The sequence below is a fragment of the Rattus norvegicus genome, chromosome 20, assembly GCF_021556685.1.
Source record: "Rattus norvegicus strain SHRSP/BbbUtx chromosome 20, alternate assembly SHRSP_T2T, whole genome shotgun sequence".
In the NCBI taxonomy this organism is placed as follows: domain Eukaryota; kingdom Metazoa; phylum Chordata; class Mammalia; order Rodentia; family Muridae; genus Rattus; species Rattus norvegicus.
Genome location: NC_141553.1, coordinates 44306266 through 44321382, shown reverse-complemented (window position 1 = coordinate 44321382; position 15117 = coordinate 44306266). Strand labels below are relative to the sequence as shown.

General features: G+C 42.4%; 1 pseudogene; it reads right to left on the bottom strand.

Moving 5' to 3' along the window:
• Window positions 1–3194: 3194 nt before the first annotated feature.
• On the bottom strand, window positions 3195–3791 carry LOC147998711 (U1 small nuclear ribonucleoprotein C-like; annotated as a pseudogene).
• Window positions 3792–15117: the final 11326 nt, after the last annotated feature.

The window sequence follows — 15117 nt, the reverse complement described above, 5'->3', positions numbered from 1 at the left end:
AAATAACCCTTATTTGTTTCTGACATTTTTCCCTTGGTCTTTAGGGTGCACAGACCCTACCTAAAGTCTTCCTCTTAATCACTATCTCTCTGCCTGTGCCCTGTGCGAGCCCACATCTTAAGTGTTGATGAGTTTTCTGGCTTGTGTCTTACCACTAGAACACAGCTAAGAAGATGTGCTGTACACAGTTATGTGCCATGAAATTTTAAAGTCTTTTTTCTCAGAGATTCTTAGCTCTAGCGTATCTATAGTCATCTTTAGATAGACTAAAGGACAAACCACTGAGGGATGGCCCATAGCCAGCAAGAAGCTGAACCTCTCAGTCCGGCAATGCATGAGGAACCAAATCCTGTCATTTCCCACTGAAGTTTAGAATCAGACCCTTCCCTAGTCAAGCTTCTGATGAGTTCTAGTTAGCACCAATAGTGACCCTCTAAAATGTGCAAGAAGCCATGTTGGCTAAATTGAACTTCAGAACTTTACCCAAAGTGACTGTGAGCTACTATAATAAATGATACTCTTTTAAGCTGTTACCCAGCAACAGATAACTATTGGTAGATGTTTATCTAGCTATAATCCTCAATTGAACCTATGCTCCTCAGCCACTTAATTCTAAGACCAATTGACACTTGCTTGGAATGGACACTAATGAAACTGCAAAAACTCCTTCACATACTATAACAAAAGGTCCCACTAAATCATGGTAACTCTTGGCTGTCTTATAGGTTCGGAAAAGCATCTAGAAGAACAAGTCAGATCAGCAGTTAAAATGTTTGTAAAATGGACCTTGTCCTTTCAAATTGTGGACCAAGAAGATCACACACACACAATATACACTATTAACACAAATCCTTGTGACAGCCAGGAACTGGATGTTAGTTCACTACTGCTCTAGATGTTCCACACTTTGGTTGCAGGACCTAGAAGGATCAAGTTGGAAGTAAGGTAGAAGCTTTGTCTTCTCTGGTTACCTTTCAGGGTTTTGAGTGGCACTATATAAACATCTAGGTAATAATTTTTGTCAATAATCCCGTTTGGCAATGGAGTGCATGCTATATACAAAATATTGGGCTGCAAATGCTCTTTAGTGTGATGCTGGTACAATTATATAGGTATGATCAGCCACTTTCCAATTGAATATAAAAGCTGTTCTACAGAAGAGAACCCATGTTTGGTACCCTACTAAGACATAAGCCTAGGGTAAGAGCAGCCATAGGTTTTCGTGGAGAAGCTATTGTTATTGTTTTGTTATTTAATGTGCTTGTCTATCAATTTTGCCCATGAACACTTGTATTTATACCAGTCTATTACTGCTACCAACTCTCTTGGTCCAGGAAACGTCTTTTTGCAGCAAGCTCTGTTACTGTGGAGACTTACAACTCATCAAACTACTAAGAATAAGTGGCTTTCGCAGACTGGTCTGATGTCCAACCATGAAAGGAAAAGTGTCTTATCATCCCTTCCAAAGCTCCGAGAGCATCACAGAGATAGAGAGAAGAGAACGGGAGAGGGGGTGATGTGTCGTCATTTCATACAGATTAAGGAGTAAAGGAAGAGGCTTAGGGGGCTCCCAAATCATAAGAAACTGACAAACTTAAGAGGATTGCTCAACTCCCAAGACTCCCATGCTCCCTGCTGGTAGTTACATAAGAAGTAAACAGTTATTGGAGGAGAGAAGGCTGTGGTGTAGCTGCCTGCTAGTTGCAGAAACACTGCAGATGCAGTTCTCACTCATGGTGGGGTGGGAAGATGTTCAGGGCCGCAGCTGCTGCTGAGTCACCCATGAGCCAGTAAATAATGCCACATCCATGCTCCCGTGAGTAGTGTAATAAACTCACCAGACCAGCAAGCGGACACGAATTAAATAACTTCTTTGACTTGACGCTGTCTAGTTTATATGAGGTGAATAAAAACGGTTTCTCCTAGAAAGGTCATGAAGCAAAAGCGAACTTGGGCCACACAGTGAGACTCTGTTGCAAAAACAGGAAGAAAAATAAAGGAGGTGAGGAAGGAAGGGAGAGAGGGAGGGAGGAAGGGAGGGAGGGAGGGAGGAAGGGAGGGAGGGAGGGAGGGAGGGAGGGAGGGAGGAAGGAAGGGGAAAGAGATAGGGGAGATGTGAGAGGGAGGTGCAAGAGGAAGAAAAGGGAAGAAAGGAAGTAGAAAATTACTTATTTTATTTTTAATTTCATTGGTTGGTTTGTTTGCTCACTCGCCCCACCCCACCCCCCACCCCTTGGAAATAGGTACTTGCTTTCAAAATGGTTCTCACTAGAAAGCTTTTTAGAAGTCAAAGTAAACAAAATTTGTGGTTGGAAATAAACTTTAAAAAAAATAGTGATAATCGCTTATTTTAAAGGTTAACTAAATTTTAAATAACTCGTTCACAAATGCAAAAGATTCTTCAATATTCAATCCTTTAAAAGCTAAGCCTTATTAAATTGCTCATACTAAGGCATGCAATGAGGTGATTTGCAACTTCGGGGTGAGACTGGATGAAGCTGGAGTTTGCTTCCTCTGACCAGGCCTCTAAACTCCGTGACTGGTATGTGAGTGTAGGGCAGATAGTGTGGCCCATCCAGTGACAGTCTCACTCAGACAATGCACCGCAGTCCTGCTCTGAGATGCATAGACTATCCTTTAACAAAACGGAAGAGTAGGGGCTTTGTCTGTGTCTGTGGACTATGAAAATAGATATTGCTGGTTCCAAAGAGCAGTTGAAACCATACAGCCAAGTATGGAAAGACTCCAAGTCCACTATGAAAAGACTGCTACATAACCACTCATTCTCTTCCTCCTTAAGGGAAAATCAAATGAGCGTGACTCAGAGGAGTGTTGGCCATTCATTCCCAGCTGAGAAAGGAAAGGGTTTGCCAACCTTAGCAAATCAAGAGGAAAAAAAACCATAATAACCTATGTGTGCTTATGTGTGTGGTATATATCTTAAAGCTGATTATGATTAAAGCTGAAGTCCTCTTATTAAGACTCGATAAAATGAAGCATAAATATATATGTTGCTTTTTCCAACTAAAAATATCCTTTTCTTTGCTTGTTATATGTATCAAAATGAGACTTTACAAGAAATTGAGTATGGTAAAAGTTAGTTTTTTTTTAATTTTTTTTTATTTTTAACTAAAACAGCTCACAATTTTGTCTCCACCATTTATAACACAAGTGAAAACTGCACTTTTTAAATTTCATGTCCCCACTCCAAAACTATTCTCTCTGATCGGAAGTAGGGAAGCATCCCTTGCCCTGCAGCTAAAAAAATACTCAGACTCAGCACCAAGAACCCCTAGTAAAACAGAATAAGTAATACAAGACTGACAGAGAACCCTTCTGCTCTTGTCAGTCTGGCCCAGTGGAACTACCATAGACTGAACAGGAGGTCTCACCGTTGGAGGCCCAGGCATCATGGGCATGTGGTCTCCCATTGCTGACCTCTTTCCCGGAGCAGGTCTCATGGGCATCATCCCAGAAGGAGGACCCATCAATGACATCATGGGAAGGCTTCCCATGTGGGGTACAAGCATTACGTTAAAGCAAGGAGGAGTGGGAGCTGAGGAGAGCCAGAATCATGGCCCCTTTAAGAGGACCATGATTAAAGCTGAAGTCCTCTTTTCTTACTGAGACTCAAGTGTTGTTTTGTCAATCAGGCTTTGGGCCTGCTCTTCAGTCCGTTTCTGGTAGGAGTCTCTCACTTTGTGTTTCCTCTCACTGCAGCATTTCTGTCTTTCAGTTGGAGAATCAAGGGTAAGATACTTATCACAGTAGTCACAATAGAACTTAGGCATGTTGTTTCAGAGGCAGTCGGTTACCACGTTGTTACCATGCCTCTGGAGCAATCGAAGCTAAATGCTTAAAATCAAACGAGACTATGCAACCTGTATGGAAAGGAAAACATTTAAAACAGCTGTGAACTCAAAACGGTCGCATTGTTTTCCAGTCTCCTAGACTCCTAGAAGACTCCTCAAACTGCTGATGTCATGTCCTCAGTCACTCCTTTTGACCAGTAGTTAACCAGAGCAGTTTAAAAAGCTTCATCCCCCCGCCTCAGGAAGTTAAGATGATTTACCTATGGGAGTTCTTTCCTAAACATTTCACACTGGACACACGCTAGCTTCCATTACTTTGTCGGGCAAGAAATAAAGGGAAACCCCAACCTCTCCTGAATTACATGAAGAAGAACTCAGGTTGCTGAGAAGGAAATGGGAACCTTCCAAGTGCACCAAAGCCATCTTCCCAAGCATTGCCCTGGGGATCTGGGGCTCAGCCTTGGGTTCTTTGTTGACTGGCAAAGGACCCTGGGCAAAGTCCCTTGAGTGTTTGGTTTCCTCTTCCCAAGCTCTTCCTTAAAAAACAGGGGATTTTCACTTTCTCTATCGCCATAAGAATCTAAGTCAAGACTATTCGGGGGCAAGGACCAAAATGGATGTGAAGTGGGGAGATGCTGGGGTCAGGGGTGGGGGTGGTGAAGGGGGGTGTAAAAACAGTAACACACACACACACACACACACACACACACACACACACACACCCTTCCCTCTCTTTAATGTCTCCATCTAACCAGTATATTCAACTCCGTGTTATCCAACTCCATGTTCTAGAGGAAATCGGCAAGCAAATGTTCTCTCTCTCTCTCTCTCTCTCTCTCTCTCTCTCTCTCTCTCTCTCTCTCTCTGTGTGTGTGTGTGTGTGTGTGTGTGTGTGTGTGTGTGTGTACATGTGCGTTGAATCTGTGTGTTTCATGTGCCACTACTGATGATGACATCGAGTTATTCCTTCTGCGACCCCTGGCATTTTGCATTTTGTCAGTGTCAAAGCTACTCTTTACAATAATGGGTTAACAATCCCCCACCTCAGTATCAACAGAAAGATGCTTCTGGGTTTTGGGTTTTGATTTTTGATTTTTTTTTCCTTGTTCTGTTTTGCTTTGTTTTTATTGGCTCAGCATCCTGTCTAACTCCTGAATATCTCAGAGAACACCCAGGAGTCTTACCTTTATTACTAGGGAAGCAGAGAAAATTCCTATAGAGTGAATGGGCTAGAGTTGTGTTTACATCAACCAAAACACCAATGGGTTTTGAGATATCATAATAAAATGGCCAGTTTAGAGAATCTGAAGAGCCGAGTCCTAGAAAGAATGTGGTTTTTGGCTGTTAATAGAACTTGGGATACACTAATTCTCTGGCTTTTGGAGATAAGCCCAAACACATGTGGGCTGTCCATCATTCCTCTCTAAATCTTACTATGCAGAGGCAAATGTTTTCCAAAATTATTTCAGTATTTTTTGTCTGACTTTAGCTGAAATATGTTTATATACCACCTATTGATTTCCAAGTATGGAAATACTACATTTCCAGAGATAGAGTGATAGTTCATTGGTTAAAAGCACTGGTTGTTCTTCCAGAAAACCTGGATTTAATTCCCAGCACACGCGTGGTGGCTCACAACCGTCTGTAACACCAGTCCCAGGAAATCCAATTTGCTTTTCTCGCCTTCTCAGACAGTAGGGACACTGGAGCACAGACATACATGCAAGCAAACAAGCAGACACTATGTGTGTATCATTGAACCTGTGTGCCGTCCCTATTCGCTTCCCAATGCTGTAGTTTCTACTTACTTATAAATACTGATTTTCAGTATTTCATTGTTACTGTAGAGTCCGAATTCATGAATGCACAATAGGAATGTTTCCATTGCTGTAAAGCTTTCAACATTTCTTAAAGTTAATAAACAGAAAGTTTTCTTTTGCTTAAAATTCTAACTTTTCTTTGAAATTTCAGTATAATTCATATATGAGCCAAACCCCGTGGGAGAGAGACCTCACCGCCTGATCAGGTGGGCACTCCTGAGGCTGCAGAGCAGAGGAGACCACCAACACTGCCCACCCCTGCCCACATCCCTGGCCCAAGAGGCAACTGTATAAGGCCTCTGGGTTCCCGTAGGGGAGGGCCCGGGAGCCTCAGGACCCCTGCGCCTGAGACACTGCCGGAACCTGAAGGAAACAGACCGGATAAATGGTTCTCTGCACCCAAATCCCGTGGGAGGGAGAGCTGAACCTTCAGAGAGGCGAACACGCCTGGGAAAACAGAAGAGTCTGCACTCTGTGCACATCCAGGCGCCAGAGGAAAACACCAAACGCCATCTGGAACCCTGGTGCACGGAGGCCCCTGGAAAGAGCGGCGCAGATCTTCCCGGTTGCTGCCACAGCGGAGAGGACTTAGGCAGTACCCCACGAGCAAACTTGAGCCTTGGAACTGCAGGTAGGACCAACTTTTCCCCTGCAAGAAACCTGCCTGGTGAACTCAGGACACACAGAGGCAAAATTCTTCTAAGGCCCGGCACTTCCTGTGTTTACCGGAAGTCCCACACCGGCGGATCCCGGACCGCAGCAGCTCTCTGCTCCCAAACCCCGTGGGAGAGAGACCTCACCGCCTGATCAGGTGGGTACTCCTGAGGCTGCAGAGCGGAGGAGACCACCAACACTGCCCACCCCTGCCCACATCCCTGGCCCAAGAGGCAACTGTATAAGGCCTCTGGGTTCCCGTAGGGGAGGGCCCGGGAGCCTCAGGACCCCTGCGCCTGAGACACTGCCGGAACCTGAAGGAAACAGACCGGATAAACAGTTCTCTGCACCCAAATCCCGTGGGAGGGAGAGCTGAACCTTCAGAGGCAAACACGCCTGGGAAACCAGAAGAGACTGCACTCTGTGCACATCCAGGCGCCAGAGGAAAACACCAAACGCCATCTGGAACCCTGGTGCACGGAGGCTCCTGGAAAGAGCGGCGCAGATCTTCCCGGTTGCTGCCACAGCGGAGAGGACTTAGGCAGTACCCCACGAGCAAACTTGAGCCTTGGAACTGCAGGTAGGACCAATTTTTCCCCTGCAAGAAACCTGCCTGGTGAACTCAAGACACAGGCCCACAGGAACAGCTGAAGACCTGTAGACAGGAAAAACTACACGCCCGAAAGCAGAACACTCTGTCCCCATAACTGGCTGAAAGAAAACAGGAAAACAGGTCTACAGCACTCCTGACACACAGGTTATAGGACAGTCTAGCCACTGTCAGAAATAGCAGAACAAAGTAACACTAGAGATAATATGATGGCGAGAGGCAAGCACAGGAAACCAAGCAACAGAAACCAAGACTACATGGCATCATCGGAGCCCAATTCTCCAACCAAAGCAAACACGGAATATCCAAACACACCAGAAAAGCAAGACCTAGTTTCAAAATCATATTTGATCATGATGCTGGAGGACTTCAAGAAAGACATAAAGAACTCCCTTAGAGAACAAGTAGAAGCCTACAGAGAGGAATCGCAAAAATCCCTGAAAGAATTCCAGGAAAACACAATCAAACAGTTGAAGGAATTAAAAATGGAAATAGAAGCAATCAAGAAAGAACACATGGAAACAACCCTGGACATAGATAATCAAAAGAAAAGACAAGGAGCTGTAGATACAAGCTTCACCAACAGAATTCAAGAGATGGAAGAGAGAATCTCGGGAGCAGAACATTCCATAGAAATCATTGACTCAACTGTCAAAGATAATGTAAAGCAGAAAAAGCTACTGGTCCAAAACATACAGGAAATCCAGGACTCAATGAGAAGATCAAACCTAAGGATAATAGGTATAGAAGAGAGTGAAGACTCCCAGCTCAAAGGACCAGTAAATATCTTCAACAAAATCATAGAGGAAAACTTCCCTAACCTAAAAAAAGAGATACCCATAGGCATGCAAGAAGCCTACAGAACTCCAAATAGATTGGACCAGAAAAGAAATACCTCCCGTCACATAATTGTCAAAACACCAAACGCACAAAATAAAGAAAGAATATTAAAAGCAGTAAGGGAAAAAGGTCAAGTAACATATAAAGGCAGACCTATCAGAATCACACCAGACTTTTCGCCAGAAACTATGAGGCCAGAAGATCCTGGACAGATGTCATACAGACCCTGGGAGAACACAAATGCCAGCCCAGGTTACTGTATCCTGCAAAGCTCTCAATTAACATAGATGGAGAAACCAAGATATTCCATGACAAAACCAAATTTACACAATATCTTTCTACAAGTCCAGCACTACAAAGGATAATAAAGGGTAAAGCCCAACATAAGGAGGTAAGCTATACCCTGGAAGCAGGAGGCTAGTCATCTTGGCAACAAAACAAAGAGAATGAAAGCACACAAACATAACCTCACTTCCAAATATGAATATAACGGGAAGCAATAATCACTATTCCTTAATATCTCTCAACATCAATGGCCTCAACTCCCCAATAAAAAGACATAGATTAACAAACTGGATACGCAACGAGGACCCTGCATTCTGCTGCCTACAGGAAACACACCTCAGAGACAAAGACAGACATTACCTCAGAGTGAAAGGCTGGAAAATAATTTTCCAAGCAAATGGTCAGAAGAAGCAAGCTGGAGTAGCCATTCTAATATCAAATAAAATCAATTTCCAACTAAAAGTCATCAAAAAAGATAAGGAAGGACACTTCATATTCATCAAAGGAAAAATCCACCAAGATGAAGTCTCAATCCTAAATATCTATGCCCCAAATACAAGGGCACCTACATATGTAAAAGAAACCTTACTAAAGCTCAAAACACACATTGCACCTCACACAATAATAGTGGGAGATTTCAACACCCCACTCTCATCAATGGACAGATCATGGAAACAGAAATTAAACAGAGATGTAGACAGACTAAGAGAAGTCATGAGCCAAATGGACTTAACGGATATTTATAGAACATTCTATCCTAAAGCAAAAGGATATACCTTCTTCTCAGCTCCTCATGGTACTTTCTCCAAAATTGACCATATAATTGGTCAAAAAACGGGCCTCAACAGGTACAGAAAGATAGAAATAATCCCATGCGTGCTATCGGACCACCACGGCCTAAAACTGGTCTTCAATAACAATAAGGGAAGAATGCCCACATATACGTGGAAATTGAACAATGCTCTACTCAATGATAACCTGGTCAAGGAAGAAATAAAGAAAGAAATTAAAAACTTTTTAGAATTTAATGAAAATGAAGGTACAACATACCCAAACTTATGGGACACAATGAAAGCTGTGCTAAGAGGAAAACTCATAGCTCTGAGTGCCTGCAGAAAGAAACAGGAAAGAGCATATGTCAGCAGCTTGACAGCACACCTAAAAGCTCTAGAACAAAAAGAAGCAAATACACCCAGGAGGAGTAGAAGGCAGGAAATAATCAAACTCAGAGCTGAAATCAACCAAGTAGAAACAAAAAGGACCATAGAAAGAATCAACAGAACCAAAAGTTGGTTCTTTGAGAAAATCAACAAGATAGATAAACCCTTAGCCAGACTAACGAGAGGACACAGAGAGTGCGTCCAAATTAACAAAATCAGAAATGAAAAGGGAGACATAACTACAGATTCAGAGGAAATTCAAAAAATCATCAGATCTTACTATAAAAACCTATATTCAACAAAACTTGAAAATCTTCATGAAATGGACAATTTCCTAGACAGATACCAGGTATCGAAGTTAAATCAGGAACAGATAAACCAGTTAAACAACCCCATAACTCCTAAGGAAATAGAAGCAGTCATTAAAGGTCTCCCAACCAAAAAGAGCCCAGGTCCAGACGGGTTTAGTGCAGAATTCTATCAAACCTTCATAGAAGACCTTATACCAATATTATCCAAACTATTCCACAAAATTGAAACAGATGGAGCCCTACCGAATTCCTTCTATGAAGCCACAATTACTCTTATACCTAAACCACACAAAGACCCAACAAAGAAAGAGAACTTCAGACCAATTTCCCTTATGAATATCGACGCAAAAATACTCAATAAAATTCTGGCAAACCGAATTCAAGAGCACATCAAAACAATCATCCACCATGATCAAGTAGGCTTCATCCCAGGCATGCAGGGATGGTTTAATATAAGGAAAACCATCAACGTGATCCATCATATAAACAAACTGAAAGAACAGAACCACATGATCATTTCATTAGATGCTGAGAAAGCATTTGACAAAATTCAACACCCCTTCATGATAAAAGTCCTGGAAAGAATAGGTATTCAAGGCCCATACCTAAACATAGTAAAAGCCATATACAGCAAACCAGTTGCTAACATTAAACTAAATGGAGAGAAACTTGAAGCAATCCCACTAAAATCAGGGACGAGACAAGGCTGCCCACTCTCTCCCTACTTATTCAATATAGTTCTTGAAGTTCTAGCCAGAGCAATCAGACAACAAAAGGAGATCAAGGGGATACAGATCGGAAAAGAAGAGGTCAAAATATCACTATTTGCAGACGACATGATAGTATATTTAAGTGATCCCAAAAGTTCCACCAGAGAACTACTAAAGCTGATAAACAACTTCAGCAAAGTGGCTGGGTATAAAATTAACTCAAATAAATCAGTTGCCTTCCTCTATACAAAAGAGAAACAAGCCGAGAAAGAAATTAGGGAAACGACACCCTTCATAATAGACCCAAATAATATAAAGTACCTCGGTGTGACTTTAACCAAGCAAGTAAAAGATCTGTACAATAAGAACTTCAAGACACTGAGGAAAGAAATTGAAGAAGACCTCAGAAGATGGAAAGATCTCCCATGCTCATGGATTGGCAGGATTAATATAGTAAAAATGGCCATTTTACCAAAAGCAATCTACAGATTCAATGCAATCCCCATCAAAATACCAATCCAATTCTTCAAAGAGTTAGACAGAACAATTTGCAAATTCATCTGGAATAACAAAAAACCCAGGATAGCTAAAGCTATCCTCAACAATAAGAGGACTTCAGGGGGAATCACTATCCCTGAACTCAAGCAGTATTACAGAGCAATAGTGATAAAAACTGCATGGTATTGGTACAGAGACAGACAGATATTCCAATGGAATAGAATTGAAGACCCAGAAATGAACCCACACACCTATGGTCACTTGATTTTTGACAAAGGAGCCACAACCATCCAATGGAAAAAAGATAGCATTTTCAGCAAATGGTGCTGGTTCAACTGGAGAGCAACATGTAGAAGAATGCAGATCGATCCATGCTTATCACCCTGTACAAAGCTTAAGTCCAAGTGGATCAAGGACCTCCACATCATACCAGATACACTCAAACTAATAGAAGAAAAACTAGGGAAGCATCTGGAACACATGGGCACTGGAAAAAATTTCCTGAACAAAACACCAATGGCTTATGCTCTAAGATCAAGAATCGACAAATGGGATCTCATAAAACTGCAAAGCTTCTGTAAGGCAAAGGACACTGTGGTTAGGACAAAACGGCAACCAACAGATTGGGAAAAGATCTTTACCAATCCTATAACAGATAGAGGCCTTATATCCAAAATATACAAAGAACTCAAGAAGTTAGACCGCAGGGAAACAAATAACCCTATTAAAAAATGGGGTTCAGAGCTAAACAAAGAATTCACAGCTGAGGAATGCCGAATGGCTGAGAAACACCTAAAGAAATGTTCAACATCTTTAGTCATAAGGGAAATGCAAATCAAAACAACCCTGAGATTTCACGTCAAACCAGTGAGAATGGCTAAGATCAAAAACTCAGGTGACAGCAGATGCTGGCGAGGATGTGGAGAAAGAGGAACACTCCTCCATTGTTGGTGGGATTGCAGACTGGTAAAACCATTCTGGAAATCAGTCTGGAGGTTCCTCAGAAAATTGGACATTGAACTGCCTGAGGATCCAGCCATACCTCTCTTGGGCATATACCCAAAAGATGCCTCAACATATAAAAGAGACACGTGCTCCACTATGTTCATCGCAGCCTTATTTATAATAGCCAGAAACTGGAAAGAACCCAGATGCCCTTCAACAGAGGAATGGATACAGAAAATGTGGTACATCTACACAATGGAATATTACTCAGCTATCAAAAACAACAAGTTTATGAAATTCGTAGGCAAATGGTTGGAACTGGAAAATATCATCCTGAGTGAGCTAACCCACTCACAGAAAGACATACATGGTATTCACTCATTGATAAGTGGCTATTAGCCCAAATGCTTGAATTACCCTAGATCCCTAGAACAAAGGAAACTCAAGACGGATGATCAAAATGTGAATGCTTCACTCCTTCTTTAAATGAGGAAAAAGAATACCCTTGGCAGGGAAGGGAGAGGCAAAGATTAAAACAGAGACTGAAGGAACACCCATTCAGAGCCTGCCCCACAGGTGGCCCATACATATACAGCCACCCAATTAGACAAGATGGATGAAGCAAAGAAGTGCAGACCGACAGGAGCCGGATGTAGATCGCTCCTGAGAGACACAGCCAGAATACAGCAAATACAGAGGCGAATGCCAGCAGCAAACCACTGAACTGAGAATAGGTCCCCCGTTGAAGGAATCAGAGAAAGAACTGGAAGAGCTTGAAGGTGCTCGAGACCCCAAAAGTACAACAATGCCAAGCAACCAGAGCTTCCAGGGACTAAGCCACTACCTAAAGACTATACATGGACTGACCCTGGACTCTGTCCCCATAGGTAGCAATGAATATCCTAGTAAGAGCACCAGTGGAAGGGGAAGCCCTGGGTCCTGCTAAGACTGAACCCCCAGTGAACTAGACTAGACCCTAGGGGAGGGTGGCAATGGGGGGAGGTTTGGGAGGGGAACACCCATAAGGAAGGGGAGGGGGGAGGGTGATGTTTGTCCGGAAACCGGGAAAGGGAATAACACTTGAAATGTATATAAGAAATACTCAAGTTAATAAAAAAAAAAAATTCATATATGAAGTAGTTTGCTCTCTCTCGCTCATTCTCTCCTCTCCCTCCTGTGTGTGTGTTTGTGTGTGTATGTTTTACAGGGAGATTGAACCGTGGACCACCATATGCATGTCCAGCAATTGTTTTGAGTGGTATCCATGGACTCACTACACTGCTGACCACCTGGCCAAATGCATCACTTAATTACAAACTTTATATTTTTTCTGTATCCTTCCTGGACACACACTCTCTCTCTCTCTCACTCTCTCTCTCTCTCTCTCTCTCTCTCTCTCTCTCTCTCACACACACACACACACACACACACACACAAAGAGCTTGCATACACACTCTAAGTATCTTTTCTTTCTGTCCTTTTGTGCTGTTATGTAAGTGTTGCAGGGAGAGGCCTCCCACCACATTCCTGATGACCTGCTCTTCTGTGTCTTCACACACTGTAAATTCCTTACTTTGAAAAAAAAAAAAAGACCACCTCTCTGAATGGCTCTCCTTTCCATGACATGAACTTGTCAGGCATGTGTCTACTCTGACTTCCGTCTCCAGGTGCCTTATATCCAAGAAGGCACATGTGATTGGTTCTCTACAACAGGGATGTGAGAAGACCCGTTGCTGGGAGTAGCACGACACTCCTGAGATGTTAGCGCCGAGGAGGCTGAGGAGGGAGGACCAGGGAATCAAGGCCAGGCCAGGCTGAATATTAAAACCCTGAAAGAAGGGGTTGGGGATTTAGCGGTAGAGCACTTGCCTAGCGAGCGCAAGGCCCTGGGTTCGGTCCCCAGCTCCAAAAAAAAAAAAAAAAAAAAAAAAAAAAAAAAAAAAAAAACCCTGAAAGAAGGAAAGGAGAAGAGAGGAAAATCAATAGTCGACATCACACACCAGAGAAGCAGGTGGAAGGTGGCCTCCTCTTTATGCCAACTGGATTTTCACACAGATCTACTTCAGAAGGCATGTATCGTACTTGCTGGAGTCTCTATCAGCCTGTGTCCTCTAATGACTCACAGTCCCAGATCCCTCCTCAGCCCTCTCTTGAATTGGGCAACTACATCAATAAGGAGTATAATTTCCAGGTGCCTTCAGCCACTGAAATAAGATTCCCGCCACTTTAATATGACTGATAATCCAAGTCAGAATGCCACAGTTAGAAATCTTCAAAATAAAAACACTGCCTTTGCCCTTTGCTTCTAATTACTATAAAAATTACCCCATTCCTCTTCACTTTTCTATTATTGTATTTTGTTTGCATGTTCATGCATAGTCTCTGGCTGACTGGCTGTCTCCTTTTGAGCTACTCTTTGCAGCCGAGGCAACTTGCAATAGCTTAGTAAGGGCGTGCACGTATGCCTTTGCTCTGGCTGGATAGCAAACCCTTGCCGTCCTCACTTTCAGGTGCTCTCTGTTTATCTCACCAATTCTTTGAAAAGACCTCCATGCCCTTTTCTTACTGTTTCCCGGAACTCTGGATGGGAACCGTTCTTGATTAATCACACCAATTCACGTGAGCCCATTACTTCCCTTGTCTTGGATTTCACCCTCTTGCCACAGAGTTCTATTCCAAACCTTATATTATTTTCTTGATCATATATTCAAAGTTGAAGTGTTATATCCAGGTCTCTAATTGCTAGTTTTCATCCGTCCCCACCTTTCACACACCTTTAATTGGAAAAAGTATTGTAGTTTATTTAAATTTTTCTTTTTGAATTCGTTACATTCCTACCTTGTAAAGCATAACCTGGGCAATATCCTCTCAGTGAGTCACTCTGCCTGTTTGCATGGCTCTATTTTCTGTTCCGTCTCTCTGTCCATCTCACAAACATCACAGGATGTAGGTATGAGTGGCTGTCATTTATAACTTATTCTCACGTCGTAAAAATATTTTTCTAAGATAGTTGTTCTCAACCTCCCTAATGTTGTGACCCGTTAATGGTTCATTATGTTGAACCCCAACCATAAAATGTTTTTTATTGTTACTTCGTACTTGTAATGTTATGACTGTAATGATTCATAACATAAATATCTGTATTTTCCAATGATCTTAGTCCACCCCTGTGTAAGGCTGAGAACAGCTGTTTTAAGCCATCATACCCAAGTATATCACAGACTGATTGAAGACTTGAAAGAATGATGTTTCACTGGATTTTGGAATGGATCTCCAAACTGTACTTATGATAAGCATGTTCTCCAGGGTGATTTCATTGTAAAGATTTATCAAGGGGAGGGCGGTAAAATTCTGACCAATAATAAGAACCATGGAATCTTAGCTATTAAGAGAAAGATATCATGTAGATTACATTTAAAATAGGAGGCAAAAGTAAGTGGCGGGTTTTTTTCTGGCCTGCTGTGTGCTGTCG